The sequence below is a fragment of the Saimiri boliviensis genome, chromosome 1 (genome assembly GCF_048565385.1).
Source record: "Saimiri boliviensis isolate mSaiBol1 chromosome 1, mSaiBol1.pri, whole genome shotgun sequence".
Taxonomy (NCBI): Eukaryota; Metazoa; Chordata; class Mammalia; order Primates; family Cebidae; genus Saimiri; species Saimiri boliviensis.
The window spans coordinates 124,543,988-124,549,757 of record NC_133449.1 but is presented as its reverse complement, the minus strand read 5'-3'; positions in this window follow the sequence as shown (position 1 = coordinate 124,549,757).

Below are 5,770 nucleotides of genomic sequence, written 5' to 3'. Positions count from 1 at the left end.
AAAAACTGCTCAGTATCACTAATCATCAGAGAAATGCAAATCAAAACTACGAGATACCATCTCACACAGTCAGAATGGCTATTATTAAAAAGTCAAAAAAGAACAGATGTTGGCAAAGTTGTAGGGAAAAGGGAATACTCATACATTTTTTGGTAGGATTCTAAATTAGTTCAGCTCCTGTGGAAAGCAATTTGAAGATTTCTCAAAAAACTAAAAATAGAATTACCATTAGACTCCGCAAACTCATTACTGGGTATATACCCAAAAGAAAATAAATTGTTCTATCAAAGAGACACCTGCACTCGTATGTTCATCACAGCACTATTCACAATAGCAAAGACATGGAATCAACTTAGATGCCCTAAAACATGTGGTACTTGGTTTTTTGTTTGTGTTAATTCACTTAAGATAATGGCCTCCAACTGTATCCATGTTGCTGCAAAGGACATGATTTTATTCTTTTTTATGACTGCATAGTATTCCATGGTGTACGTGTACCACATTTTTAAAATCCAAGATTGAATAAAGAAACAAAACCCAAGGCTGTTCACAGTGGCTCATGTCTGTAATCCCAGCAATTTGGGAGGCTGAGGTGTGCGGATCACCTGAGCTGGGGAGTTCAAGACCAGCTTGACCACCATGGAGAAACCCTGTCTCTACTAAAAATACAAAAAATTAGCCAGGCATGGTGGTGCATACCTATAATCCCAACTACTTGGGAGACTGAGGCAGGAGAATTGCTTGAACCCTGGAAGCAGAGGTTGCAGTGAGCCAAGATTGCACCATTGTACTCTAGCCTGGGCAACAAGAGCAAAACTCCATCTCAAAAAAAAAAAAAAAAAAAAAAAAGAGAAAAAAGAAAAGAAACAGAAACCAAAACATAGAAACAAAAAAACAACTATCATATGTTTTCACTTATAAGTAGTAGGTAAACATTGGGTGCACACAGACATAAAATGGGAACAATAGACACTGGAGACTCCAAAAGAGGGAGGAAGTAGGACAAGGGTTGGAAAACTACCTTCTTGCTACTGTGGCCACTATTTGAGTGATGGGTTTAATTGAAGCCCAAACCTTAGCATTATGCAATATATCTGCATAACAAACCCACACTTGAATCTAAAAAGAAAAATAAATTTAAAACACTTAATTGGTTTGTTAAAGTTTATTAAGTCTTTCAAAAAAAAAAAATTTAGGCAATGATCTCTTCACTTCAGCCAAATACCATGAAAAAAATCTGTGGTTCCTGTTCTTTCCCATACTACCTCTCCCCGACACTATGCCATCAGGGACCAAATGGAAACTTAGATTTTCACCCTTGTGTTGGCTGTAGAAAGAAACCCAATACCACCCCAAAAGGTGGTATCAGAGAAAGTCAAGCAGGGAGCTGGGGCTGTATGCTTTGCATATCAGCAAAAATTGTGAGGAGTACCTGAGCTTACATCACATTCAGCAGTTATGAGATAGTCATCCTCTCTCCATTGGTTAGGGGTTAAATCAGAACTAGAGGAGTCAAGACCTTCACTATGGCTTGGTGATAATGAGACCACCCCCTCTAGTGTCAGCAGAGACCATGTGAGGAGCTGGAAATCCCTGTCCTGCTGAGCAATAACAAAGAGCCCTTAACACACAGGGGGAGGCTGAGTGAGAAAGCTGAACTTCTACTCCCATCCAGTAGTAACAGGGCAGCACCGCTACTTCCTCTTCCAGAGTAGTGTCAGAAAAATACAGCTTAAAGAAGTTTAAAATGATATGAGTTTCATTACATAATATGAAAATGTTAAATTTTCAATTAAAAATTATAATCAAAATAAGAACAAGAGCTCAAACTGAATAAAAAAGAATAATTAATACAAATTAATACCATATGATAGAAATTTTAGAATTGTCTGACAAAGATTTTAAAACAGCCATTATAAAAATACTTCCTTGGGCAACTATGAAGATGATTGTGATAAGTGAAAAAACAGAACATCTCAGCAAAGAAATAGAAAACATAAAAACCAAACAAATGCAATTTAAGAACTGAAAAATACAATGACCAAAAAACCCTCAGTGGATGAGATCAACATCAGATGAAGAGAACAGAAGAGAGAATAAAATGAAAAGAGAACAACAGAAATTAATCTAAACAACAGAGAGAAAACAGAATTAAAAAAACTGAACAGGATTTCAGGACATATAAAAATATTACAAAGATCTAATATTTGTGGCATCAGAGTCACAGAAGGAGGAGAATAAAAGAGCATGGTGGAAAAAGTACTTGAAGAATAATGGCTAAAAATGCCCCAAATTTGTTAAGAGATATAAACCTACATATCCCAAATAAGATAGATCTTTACAATTCATTCCAAGACGCACCATGATTAAACTTCTGAGAACTAAAGAAACAAAACTTGAAATCCAGAGGAAAAATGACACTTTTACTATTAGGAAAAAATTAGAATGACAGCAGATTTCTGAAAGAAATAATGAATGTCAGAAGGAAGTGGCACAATATTTTTTGGGTTCTGTGAGAAACCAAAACTGTCAACCCAGAATCCTATACCCAGTGAAAATATTTTTCAGAAATTAAGGGGAAATCATGATATTCTCAGACAAGGTCAACCTAAGTAAATTTTTTGCCTGTAGACCTATCCTCAAAGAATGGCTAAAAAAAATTCTCTAAACAGGAAATGATAAAAGTAGAAATTTAGAAACATGAGGAAGGAAGAATGGACATGGTAAGGGTAAATATGGCTAAGACAATAGACTTTGCTATCCTCTTGAGTAAAAAATATATAGAGAGAGAATAGTTAAGACAATCATACTATAAATAGGGGCAGGTAAAAGAGAGTAAAGGAAGGTAACATTTCTATATGCCACTCAAGCTAGTAAAACAATGATTAAACACACACACACACACATACACACACACACATACACACACTACCTAGAATAACCATTGAAGAAGCTATAGTAATAGATACACTTATGTTCACCATAGATAAATCAAAATGGAATTCTAAAAAAAATTTATTTAACACATAGGAAATAATGTAAAGCAAAACAGAACGGAGTAAAAAAAAAACAACAACAACAACAAAAAAATGAAAGGTAAACACGCAGACGTAAGCCCTAACATAAACAAGTATCTTGAATGTAAATGGTGTATATCTATTCCAAGTAAAAGATAAATTTGCAGAGTGAATAAAAAAACATGACCTAAGTATACAAAATCTATTATAAACTCATTTCAATTGTAAGAATATAGGCAAATTAGAAGTATAATCATGGAAAAAATATACGATGCAAACACCAATCAAAAGAAAGCTGATGTAGCTGTATTAATATCATACAAAGTGGAATTCAGAGCAAATAAAATAATCAGTAACAAAGAGAGACATTATATAATGATAAAAGGGCCAATGCACCAAAAAAAAAACCATAGCAATTCTAAAACTGGATGCATAAAACAACACAGTTGAAAAAGATGTATAGCAGAAACTGATAGAACTGAAAGGGAAAATACACAAATCCACAATAGAACAACTAGACAGAAAAGCAGCAAGTATATAAAAGAACTGAACAAAACCATCAACCAACAGGATCTAATTTATAGCTGATTCTACTCACAATAGAAGAATACACATTCTTTTCAAGTGCTTGTGGAACATATTCCAAGATAGTTTATGTCCTGAGCCATAAAACGAATGCCAACAAAAATTTTTATACTAAAATTATACAGAATTTTTCTTTAATTTTTATTTTAAGGTGTACATATGAAGGTTTGTCACATAGATAAACATGTGTCACAGGGGTTTGGTGTACATATTATTATATCATCCAGGTATTAAGCTCAGTACCCAATAGTTATCTTTTCTGCTCTTCTTCCTCTTTCCATCCCCACTTGAGTAGATCCCAGTGTCTATTGTTTCCTTCTTTGTGTTTATAAGTTTGTATCATTTAGCTCCCAATTATAAGTGAGAACATGGCTTTTGGTTTTTTTTCAGTCTGCTAAGGATGATGGCCTGTAGCTCCATTCATGTTTCTGCAAAATACAGGATCTCATCATTTTTATGACTGCATAATAGTCCCTGGTGTATATGCACTGTATTTTCTTTATTCAATCTGTCATTGATAGGCATTTAGGTTGATTCCATGTCTTTGCTATTGTGAACAGTGCTGCAATGAACATTTGTGTGCATGTGTCTTTATGGTAGAATTAGAATGCTTTATATTCCTCTGGGTATATATCTAGTATTAGGATTGCTGGGTATATACCTATTATTAGGATTGCTGGGTTGAATCCTAATACAAAGTATATTTTAGCTTTTTAAGGAATTGCCATACTGCTTTGCACAATGGTTGAACTAATTTACACACCCACCAACAGTGTTTAAGAGTTCCCTTTTCTCCGTAACTTTTCCAGCATCTATTTTCTTGATTTTTAAAATAATAGCCAAAGAACATGTTTTCTAACCACAGTAGAATCAAACTAGAAATCGATAAAAGAAATGTAACAGAAAAATTGCCAGGCATTTGACAATGAAACAATATATTTCTAAATAACTCACACATCAAAGAGGAAGTTCTTAGATAAATAAAAAATACACCAAAGTGGAAATGAAAATGCAACATATAAAAATTTATGTAACAGAACTAAAAAAGTGCTGAAAGTTAAATTTATAGTACCAAATGCCATTAGAAAAGATGAAAAGTCTAAAACAAATAATCTAAACTCTTACTTCAGGAGCTAAATTTTAAAAAAGAGCAAAATAAATCCAAATCAAGAAGAAGTAAGGAAAAAAAAAAGATATATCGCTATAAACTCCTCAAATTGAAATGCAAAGAAAATAAAGAATAAAAAAATCCAAGGGCCATGGGGCAATTACAAAAGGCATAATATATATGTAATATGAATTCCAGAATGAAGAGGAAAGAACAGAACTATTTGAAGCAATCATGGTTAAGAACTTTCTAAAATTAATTACAGATGCCAACCCACAGTTCCAGGAAACTCAGGCAAGGGATACCAAAAGTGTCTACATGTAGGGATATCATATTTAAATTGCAAAAACAAGCACACACCAAATTAGAGAGAAAATCTTGAAAGAAGCCAAAGGTAAAACAAACAAACAAACAAATGAAAAAAGAAAAAACTTACCTACAAAGGAACAAGGATAAGAATTACACTGAACTTCTCTTCTGAAGCCATGTAAGCAAAAATAGAGCACAGTGAAATATTTAAAATGATGAAAGAAAAAAAATAACCATCTTAGTATTTTGTGTCAGGCAAAATTGTCTTTCAAAATGGAAGGACAAATAAAGACTTTCTTAGACAACAAAGACCGAGAGAATTTGTTTCCAATAGATCTGCCTTACAAAAAAATGTTAAAAGAAATTCTTTAGAAATAAGAAAAATGATATAGATAAAAACAGTTTTACATAAAGAAAAAAAGCACTAGAAAAGAAATAAATGAAGATAAAATATTTAATTTTTCTTATTCTTAATTGATCTAGCTGATAATAGTTTGTTTAAAATAACAGCAACTGCATTCAGTGATTATAACTTATAGATGGATACAATAAAATAAACACTGCTATAAGGAACAGGAGGGAAAAGTTGAGAATATTCTATTATAAGATACTTGCATTGTTCATGAAGTGGTTATAGTGTTATTTGTAAGTGAACTTGGGTTTGTCATAAATTTATATTGCAAACTCCTGAGCACCATCTAAAAATGTAAAAAGAAGTATAATTGATATGCCAAAAGAGGAGCTAAAATGA